The 10,540-nt window shown below is 42.4% G+C and overlaps 1 protein-coding gene across 3 annotated transcripts in view; it reads right to left on the reverse strand.

The window, feature by feature from the left end:
* Nucleotides 1–8,387, reverse strand: part of TMEM45A (transmembrane protein 45A) — a 76,666-nt gene extending 68,279 nt beyond the window's left edge. For all 3 annotated transcript variants that reach the window (XM_065539266.1, XM_005548297.4, XM_065539265.1), the window contains exon 1: nucleotides 8,052–8,387. The gene's annotated coding sequence lies outside the window, so the exon portion shown is untranslated. The remainder of the gene's footprint in view (nucleotides 1–8,051) is intronic.
* Between the last annotated feature and the right edge of the window lie 2,153 nt (nucleotides 8,388–10,540).

The following is a 10,540-nucleotide window of genomic DNA, read 5'->3' on the forward strand; positions in this document are numbered from 1 at the left end:
TTGCCTCTGGATCTGTTGCCACTTCAGGATTGTTGATGGCACCAGAGGGGCCCAAGCTGCTCAGAAGTGGTGATGGGTGGATGTGGGAAAGGATTTGTTGTCTTCCAAGCTTTCACTGAGACAGCCAAATGTGAGAGTCCTTGGCAAGGGCATTGAAAGTCATCCAGCCAACAGTCTATCTGATGGCTCACAGAGAGGAGCCAAGAGAGAGGGAACAGTGCAAACAGACCTGTTCAACAAATGAAACCCAATACCACTGTTACGTCTTACAGAAAAGGAACATTCTTTCACTTGAGTGCCATTGTCTGTTCTCCAGGATACAGTATGTTCATGAGATCTCTGGGTCTCAGAGGACAGATTGAGATGTGTGTATTTTTTACTGCTGAGACTTTTTTAAAAACAAGGTCAGAACAATGTATAAAATATGGTCCCATGTATATTTTAAAATAATATTTATGTTTAGATCTATATCTGTGAATGGACTCTTGGGGAAGGTCTAGAAAAATGTAGACCAGACTATTAATAAAGGTTAAATGTGGGGAGAGTAGTGGAAGGGAAGAAAATATGTAAATAGAAGGGGAACAATTACTTTTGACTCTGTACAATCTATTTCAATTTTTTTTCAGCATGGGGATGTTGCTTTTTAAATTCTAAACACCACAAAAAGGTAAAAATAGTTAAAAAAAAAAATAGCTATCAGCCACCAATGCCATTTGACCACAAGAATACTTTTTCTTCATTGGAAATACTAAAAGCTACAAAGTGTAGGGGTTTGTTTGTTTGTTTGTTTGTCTCATTCCACTACCCAGGCTGGAGTGGCAGTGGCGTAATCTCGGCTCACTGCAGCCTCTGCCTCCCAGGCTCAAACGATTCTCCTGCCTCAGATCCTAAGTAGCTGGGATTATGGGCACATGCCACCACATCCAGTTAATTTTTGTGTTTTTACTAGAGATGGGGTTTCACTATGTTGCTTAGGCTGGTCTCGAACTCCTGGCCTCAAGTGATCCACCCACCTCAGCCTCCCAAAGTGCTGGGATTACAAGCGTGAGCCACTGCACCTGATCCAAGTACAGAATTTTTGAGTAATTCTATAAGAAAAAATCAGTACTTTAGACATAATTAGAAAAATGATGTCAAGAATGAATTAATATTTTTATACTATGTCTATGCTAATGGTATCTACATAGAGACAAACATTATAATGGTTGATAAAAATTATTAATGAATTGCTTAACTATCCACATGCAAAAGAATGAAGGTGAACACTTACTACCTTAGGCCAGTTACAATATTAACTCAAAATGGAACAAAGACTTATACATATGAGCTAAAACTATAAAATTCTCAGAAGAAGACATATGGAAAAAGCTTCAGGACATTGAATTTAGCAATCGTATCTTAGATATGACACCAAAAGTGCAGGCAAAAGAGAAAAAAATAAAGAAATTAGACCATCAACATTTTAAACTGTTATGCTCAAAAGACACTACCAACTCAGTGGAAAGGTAACCCAAAGAATGCAAGAAAATATCCACAAATAATATATCTGATAGAGAATTAATATCCAGAATATATAAAGAACTCCTACAACACACACACACACAAGTCCCTAATTTTAAAATGGGCAAAAGGTTTACAAATGGCCAATAAGCACATGAAATTATCTTCAACATCACTAATCATTAGAGAAATGCAAATCAAAACCACAAGATGCTTCACACACATTAGGATGTCTATCTTTTTTTTTTTTTTTTTTTTTTTTTTTGAGACGGAGTCTGGCTCTGTCGCCAAGGCTGGGGTGCAGTAGCCAGATCTCAGCTCACTGCAAGCTCCTCCTCCCGGGTTTACGCCATTCTCCTGCCTCAGCCTCCCGAGTAGCCGGAACTACAGGCGCCCACCACCTCGCCCGGCTAGTTTTTTGTATTTTTTAGTAGAGACGAGGTTTCACCGTGTTAGTCAGAATGGTCTCGATCTCCTGACCTCGTGATCCGCCCGTCTCGGCCTCCCAAAGTGCTGGGATTACAGGCTTGAGCCACCGCGCCCGGCGATGTCTATCATTTTTTAAATTAAATACAGAAAATAACAAGTGTTGGTAAGAATGTGGAGAAATTGGGACCCTTGTGTATTGCTGTGGGAATGTAAAATAAAATGGTGCAGCTACTGTGAAAAAACAGTAGGATGGTTCTTCAGAATATTAAAAATATAATTACCATATGATCCAACAATTCCACTTCTGGTTGTATACCCAAAATAATTGAAAGCATGAACTTAAATAGATATTTGTACACCAATGTTTATAGCAGCATTATTCCCAGTAGCCAAAAGATGGTGTATTAATTACGGGCCTGGGTTCTGCCAAAAGATGGTGTATTAATTAGGGGCCTGGGTTCTCCAGAGAAACAAAACCAACAGGACGTACACACACACAAAAACACACATACACAGAAAGATTTATTTTGAGAATTGGGTCACACAGTTGTGGAGGCTAGCAAGTCCAAAACCTGCAGGGTAGGCTAGCAGACTGAAGGTGCAGGGAAGACTTGCTGTAGTCTCAAGTTCAAAGGCAGTCTGGAGGCAGAATTCTCTCTTCTTGAGTGGAATTCAGTCTTTTTCATTTGAGGCCTTCAATTGATCAGATGAAGCCTACCAACATTATGGCGGCCATGTTCAAAGTCTACTAATTTAAATGTTAACCTCATCTGTATTAGTCCATTTTCACACTGCTATAAAGAAATACCGGAGACTGGGTAATTCATAAAAGAAAGAGGTTTAATTGACTTACAATTCCACATGGCTGGGGAGGCCTCAGGAAACTTACAATCATGGCAGAAGGCAAAGGGGAAGCAAGGACCTTCTTCGCATGGTGGCAGGAAACCGAGAAAGCAAGAGGGGAAGATCCCCTTATAAAACCATCAGATCTCATGAGAACTCATTCAGTATCACGAGAACAGCATGGGGGAAACCCTCCCCATGACCCAATCACCTCCCACCAGGTCTCTCCCTCTCCAAGTGGGGATTATGGGGATTACAATTCAAGATGAGATTTGGGTGGGGACACAAAGCCAAACCATATCATCATCTAAAAAAATACCTTCAAAGAAACATTTAGAATAATGTTTGGCCAAATAGCTCAGTACTGTGGCGTAGACAAGTTGATGCATAATTAACCGTCACAGGTGAAAACAACCTAAGTCCCTCTACCAACGAATAAATGGATAAACACAAGATGGTATATACATACAATGAAGTATTATTCCACCTTAAAAAGGAAGGATATTCTGGCACATACGACAACATGGATGATACTTGAAGACATTTTGCTAAATGAAATAAGCTAAACATAAAAGAATAAATATGATATAATTCCACTTATATGAGGTACCTAGAATAGTCAAATTCATAAAAATAGAAAGTAGAATATTGGTTCCAGAGGCTGATAAAGTAAGGGGTACAGAGATTTATTGTTTAATAAGTATGAAGTTTCAGTTTGGGAAGATGAAAAATGTCTGGAGATGGATGGTGGTGAGAGTTAAACAACAATGTGAATGTACTTAATGCCATTGAACTGTACACTTAAAAATGGTTAAGATGGTAAATTTTATGTTATTAAATATTTTACCACCATAAAAAAAGAATCGCTTACATGTACAGGCTTTACTGTGAGCCAGACAATATACTGAATGCTCTCCATGGATTTTCTCATGTAATGCGTACGCGTATCCCCATTTTACAGGTAATAAAACCGTCTAGAGGAAAGTGACTTGCCCGAGGCCACATTGGTAAGAATCAGATCTGGAATTCAAACCCTCACAGTCTGACTTCAAAGCCTGTGTGCTTAGTCACTATGCCATACTGAAAAGAGCAGCTACCTTAGATAAAGAGCAAACTAAAACATTTTTAGAATATTTTAAAGTTGATTCAATACACAAAATATTTGAGGAATGAATTCCCAAAAAGATAGATGCCAAATCCAGAATGGGTATGATTAATAACTATACACCTAAAATAGCCCTTCATTGATATTCACCATGAGAAGTTCTTAGCTCAAAACCACAGCATCTCCAGAAATAAAAAGAGAAAGGGGGAGGCCCCAAAAGCAGGAGTAGAATGTTTACCTGGCGTCTGCCTCATGTTCCCATGAGTCTTGAGAGACTGCATAGTTTCTCTATTTATTTTTTTAAATAAAAATAGTGCGGTCACAACTTCCTTTTTCAAAGGGGACAGTTATTCAACTGACATGTACTGAGTGACTACTATACAACCAGGTGCTATGTGGGTTTTGTTCAAACAAGGTGAAAAGACAGAGTGCATGTCTGCAATGAGATCCAAATGTCTCCTGTTTCCATGTGGAGCACATTTCATAGACAAGATTCATGCTGATATTCTGGCCCCACCAGGCAAATTTTATCAACTAAGTATCTCCAAATATGCCCTTTCTCCAATGATCTTCCTACCATGTACTTCTGAACTATCACCACCACAAACAAGAAGAGCAGTCATAGCTGTATTATACCTAAGGTAGTATAGCCCATTGGTTAAGATTTGGGCTCCAAAGTTAGACTGGGTCTACACCTGCCACTTGTTCACTATGTAATCTTGGGCAAATTTCTTAAACTTCCTTTGCTCCTGTCTCCCCAACTAGAAAAACAGGATACAAATAGGTACCAACCCTCACAGGAGACTGTGAGGAGGACATGACCATTATTGGAACGTCCACCATGTATTAAGTGATCAGAAAATATTAGTCATAGATGTGTGAAATAGCCATATGTGAATAATGGACTGTTCCAGGGATCAGGGGAGAAGAATAAATGATCAACCGAGAGAAAAAGGGCCTTTAGAGATCATTTCACAGATGATGGCAAGGAGGACCACAAGGGTTCAATGTCTTGCCTGAGGTCACACTGGTGGTCAACAGCAGCGCCAGGCATACCTCTCTACCACAGAACAATGCTCTCAGGGAAGAGAAAGCAAGGGAACTCCAAGCTGATCCTTCACTTAGGTGCATATTACAGTTTTTATCTACTTCAATAGTGGTAAATTATGAAGTTATATGTGTTAAAATATGAGTAGATGATTCTATCAGCAGGATGAGAAAGAGCTACTCGGCACACACTATGGGTGTGTATGTGGATGGGGAGGGTTCCAACAACCACATCCATGTCAAAGACTTTAGGGCATGGCCTGTTAACAAAAAGCAGCCTGGGTAACTGCCCTGAGCACCAGACCACTTAAGCGGAGCTCCAAGACAGCCACCATGGAATGAGTCCAAAACGTAGGGCCCAGACTCACTGCCCAACCCTGCCCGCCCAACCTGCAGGACCTGGATGGATGCAGTGGAGCAGATGGGAACGGAATGCTGGGCAAGAGAGGAGACGGGACCCCAGAGATGGATTATTCCAGAAACATCTCTTCTATGTAACTGCTGACAGTTCGGCTTGCCATCTCCCCACCAATCTACCTCCCAAGCCTCTCTGTCCTTATCAGGTAATTCACGCCATCCCTTCCCACCTCTCCCACCTTTCCAAACTTTCCTCCAACTAACCTCCCACAGATTATCCCAATGTCCCAACATCCACAGGATAGCTCCTCACTTTCCAGTCATAGTGCCTTTGCCCCTGCAAAGGGTCTCCTTCCTCCTAAAATGTTCCTGCTCCTCTATAATCCCTTCCCTTCCTCCCATTCCCAAACCAAAACTGTTTGTCAAAACCCATTCCCAGAAACACAAGTCCTTCCGTGAAGCCATCTTACAACAGATGGCCTTTTCCTATCCCCTGCACTTCCAGAACCTTCTAGATCTTCCTAAGATCAATTCTACCTCACTCCTCATTCAAGACTCTCCTTATAGCCTCATACAATGCTGACTAGCAAGTGGTCAGCACTCAGTTAATACCCGTTGCTATAGCAGAAGTCAGAACGGCAGCTGGGGAAACTGATGTGCAACATCACAGGCTGGGAAGGAAGGTAACAAAGAGTGAGTACAACAGCAAAGACATACTGTGGGACTATGGGCCAGAACTATTCCAAGTATTTAATATATGCTAACTCAGTCCTCAGACAACCCCATGATGTAGGTGCCATTATTATTAGCACATTACAGAGGACGGAACTGAGAAGGAAACTCACCAGAGAAGAGGAAACTCTCCATGTTACAGAGGAGGAAGCTGAGGCACAGGGGGGCTGAGTAACTCACCCTAGGTAACTTACTGTGGGACTGTGAATTGAACCAGGCCGGCTGGCTCTTTACATTGCTTCTCTGCAACCCTGTTCCTTCTAAGCCTGCTTCCCTGCAAATCATTTGAGCTGTTCCATCCACTTTGTATGCATTGCCTTTCTGAATCAAAAACACACTCAGATTTGTTTTTTTTTGTTTTTTGTTTTTTATTTTTTTTGAGACGGAGTCTCACTCTGTCACCAGAGCTGGAGATGGCTGGAGTGCAGTGGCGTGATCTTGGCTCACTGCAATCTCTGCCTCTTGGGTTCAAGTGATTCTCTTGCCTCAGCCTCCTGAGTTGCTGGGACTACAGGCATGCACCACCACACCCAGCTAATTTTTGTATTTTTAGCAGAGACAGTGTTTCACCATGTTGGCCAGGATGGTCTGGATCTCCTGACCTCATGATCAACCTGCCTTGGCCTTCCAAAGTGCTGGGATTACAGGCATGAGCCACCTCACCCAGCCTGCAACTTTTAATTATCGTACTAAATTCCCATCTACTGCTTTCTGAGCCAAAAATTAAAGATCCATTCTATCCAGCTCTCCCGTGACAGTAAATAACATAAGACAAAAGTCTCAAATCCAAAACATTGCTTAAACAGAGGGGATTATAGATGTTTCAGATGGAGTAGGTCTCAGGCTACTCACCTAACTCAATATTTTTCATCATTCTCTTTCTAAATCCTGCAATGTATACCAGAGCTATCTGCAAGCATGTACGTATAACAATTGCATATTATTTTGATAGAGTTATTGTTTTAATATACAATTATAAGGTCGAGTACAGTGGTTCACATCTGTAATCCCAGCACTTTGGGAGGCCAAGGCAGGCACATAACCTGAGATCAGGAGTTCAAGACCAGCCTGGCCAACATGGCGAAACCCCATCTTTACTAAAAATACAAAAATTAGCTGGGCACAGTGGCGGGCATCTGTAACCCCAGCTATTTGGGAGGCTGAGTCAGGAGAATCGCTTGAACCCGGGAGGCAGAGGTTCCAGTGAGCCGAGATCGCGCCATTGCACTCCAGCCTTGGCGACAAGAGCAAGACTCTGTCTCAAAAACAAACAATAACAACAACAAAAAAAGTAGCATATATACAGTATATATACTATATCGCATACATAGTATAAATGTAGTATATATACTATACTATATAGTGTGTATATATACTATATAACATATATACGATTATAAGTTTATGAACACACAGGTGGTCTGTCACATGTTTGTTTGTTTTTTAACTTTTATAAAGGAATTCAGGTATCCCACTATGGATGGGAGAATACGGAAAATACACATATTTGACTTGCAACTACCTCCAGATTTAAGTGAAAAATCCAGCAACTACTTGCATAATCCAGGTTTTACATAATTTATATTAAACACCCTATTAACAGAAGCAAACGTGTTAATTCTGAATAGATCAGATGATTTTCTCAATCTCCCATCAAAACAGTCCCAGAGTCAGGGATAGAAAACTATTTTGGCTTTACAAATGTCCACAGTATTTTCACAGAAAGAAAATAGAGAAATAAATTTATCAATAGATTAAATTTTGGAGTTAGAGGTTTACAACAGGATATCAATCAAATTTCTGTTCCCAGTATATTTAAAACTAACGCACACACACACAAAAAAAATGAATAGCAAACCAAAAAAATTAAATTAGAATGTTAGTGAAACGGAAGAGAAGGGAGAGAAGGGTCCAGTTTGTCAGAGCAAGTGTTACTTTTCTCCCCTTGATAAAGAGAAAGCTGGTGAGAACAGCAAAAGACACAGGATAGAGATCACAGTAAGAGAAATATGATATCCAGCACGTATCCAAAACTTACCCAACTTGGTCTGTTTACTCAACGCTTTATTTTTCCCACTTTGCCAGTTTAAAGTCAGACAGCGGCTAGGCTTTTGTTGTTGCTGTTTCTGTTCTTTTGATCCCAGAGCCCCATGAAAATTGAACCGTGTGTTGGATGGGATCTGGCCACGTCTCGCATTAGGGATGGAAAAAGTTTTAAACTTGGGTTGCTTCTTTGGGAAAACGAATAAATAATAAGTGGCGAGAAGGAGAGGACGTGGGGGACGTGCTCGGCTGACGTCGGCCCGCAAGGGGGCCGCACAGCTTCTCAGCACAGCTGTCCAGATGTGCTTCATCTGTTCCGCCCGCGGGGCACGAGCCTCGGCGGCCGCGGCTGGCATAAGCCCCAGCTCATTGGTGGCCGCGGCTCCTCACTTGCCGCGGATTGGCCGGGCGACCCGCCACTCCTGAGGGCCTCGGGCGCGCCCCTCCCGCAGGCCCGCTGGTTGCATCCTAAGGGAACGTGGAAGTGCAGCGCCGTCGCTGATGTGGCACTCGGCGGCTGCACGCCCGGGACGGCTCGGGGCCGAGAGGGAGGTTGCCTACTCCCAGGTCTTTCCCCTGCCCCGAACCTGTTACGCCCCTCCTTTTAGACAGACCGCTTTGTTTAAACAGGATGATTTGTAGCCGTTTGGGGGCTGAAAACAAGGCGGATGATTTGTAGCCATTTGGGGGCTGTAAATAAGACGCGCCTGGTGCTTGGAGTGGAAGCGGCTGGGGCTCCGGGCTGCCCACGCCCCCAAAGGGCGTTCAGGCCACGCCTTGGGATTCCTCTCCCGTCACTTTCTCCAGGGAGCAAATAATAGGGCCCAATACCCTGGGGACGGTATTCTTTCTTTCGGTGGAGGGAAAACCTTAATGAACGCTTCACTGAAGTCCTTACTAACCAGAATTGAAGTTGTTCCTGCGGACATGACCAGGGCTGGGTATGAGAGTGGTTCGGCAGACCTGCTTGGTTTTTTGTGTTGAGTGATGGTCGTTGTAGGGAACCGAGAAATGCTGCTTTGTTATGTGAGAATTGAGAAAGGACTGCGCCAAACGTTGCTTTCAACTTGGGAAAGTTAGTTGGAGAGTTAACCAGTTTTTTGATTAGTAGGTCAGGAGGAGAGGAGGAAAGAAGAGATCTGCAAATCAATTGCCATTATAATTTGTGCATATTGACAGAAACGTGACCTCGTTGAAATATTAAGTTGGCAAGAGCCACACTCACTGGGCTGCATGCCAGGGAAGGCGCCAGACCCTGCATTAAACAGCTTTTACCTGCATTATCACATTTAATTCTTACAACTACCTTATAAAGTAGATATTAAAATAATCTCCAAGACCCAGCACCTATCCCAGCATGCCACAGATTTCTCCAAATATATGTTTGCAGTACTCTATCATGGTATATAAACTCATCTGCAATTTGCCATCCCTGCAGGGGTCAGAATTTATTATGAGTGTCTAAAGCTTTCACTACAATGATAATGTCTTGTTTGTTGGTGTATTTTTAATCTATTGCTGTGCAACAAATTACCACACACTTAGTGCTTTGCACAACACATGTATATCACTGCACAGTTTCTGAAGGTTAGAAGTCCAGGCATGGCCTAACTAGATCCTCTGCTTATGCTCTCATAAGCATGCAATCAAAGTGTCAGCCGGGCTGCATTGTCATCTGCAGTCTCTACTGGGGAAGAATCGTTTCCAAACTTTCTCAGGTCATTGACAGAATTCATTTCTTTGCAGCTCTAGGACTGACTCCCCAGTTTCTTTCTAGATGTGAGCTAGAGGCTGCCCTTGGCTCCAAAAGATGGCTCTTAGGCTCCCAATGGCCATCCACAGTTCTGAAAAGTCAGGAGGTAGAGATCACAGGGGCCACCTACAAGTGTGTCTGCCACAATTGGATAGTCAGACACCTCAATTTCAATGGATCTGACTGCAATGTTATCGTAACTCTGTAAGACCCCCAAAATGCAGGAGCCTGCTCACCAAATAAAGTGGCACTACATGAGTGGAACCACAACACTCCAATCCTTCTGGCAGTCAAGGAAACCCACAAAGGAGCAACCTTTGAATGTAGCCCTTGAAAGTAACGTGTCGTGTGTTCGCCTTTCTGAAGCATTTGTAATCTCACAATGCTGCACTTTTTATCACAGAAGCCACTCAACAATGGGCTGATAGTCAAGGTATTGATCAATCCTCCACACTCATTACCATCAACAGGCATCTGATATTGACCAAAAATCTACTAAAAAAAAAAAAAAAAGAATCCTCCTGCTTTTAGGAAGATAGAGTAGACATCAGTATTCCATTTCTCCTGCTAAGCACAACAAAAAATCCTGGACTTTATATATTTTCCAACATAAGAAACTCCAAGAGGTTGAGAGAAGAAGACAGATGAGAACCCAAGGAACGACATGATGCTGAGTTCCCTGGGCTTTCTTTCTGTTGTTTATTTGTCCCAAACTTGGAGCTGAAGAAGCC

Source organism: Macaca fascicularis, chromosome 2 (assembly GCF_037993035.2).
Source record: "Macaca fascicularis isolate 582-1 chromosome 2, T2T-MFA8v1.1".
NCBI lineage: Eukaryota > Metazoa > Chordata > Mammalia > Primates > Cercopithecidae > Macaca > Macaca fascicularis.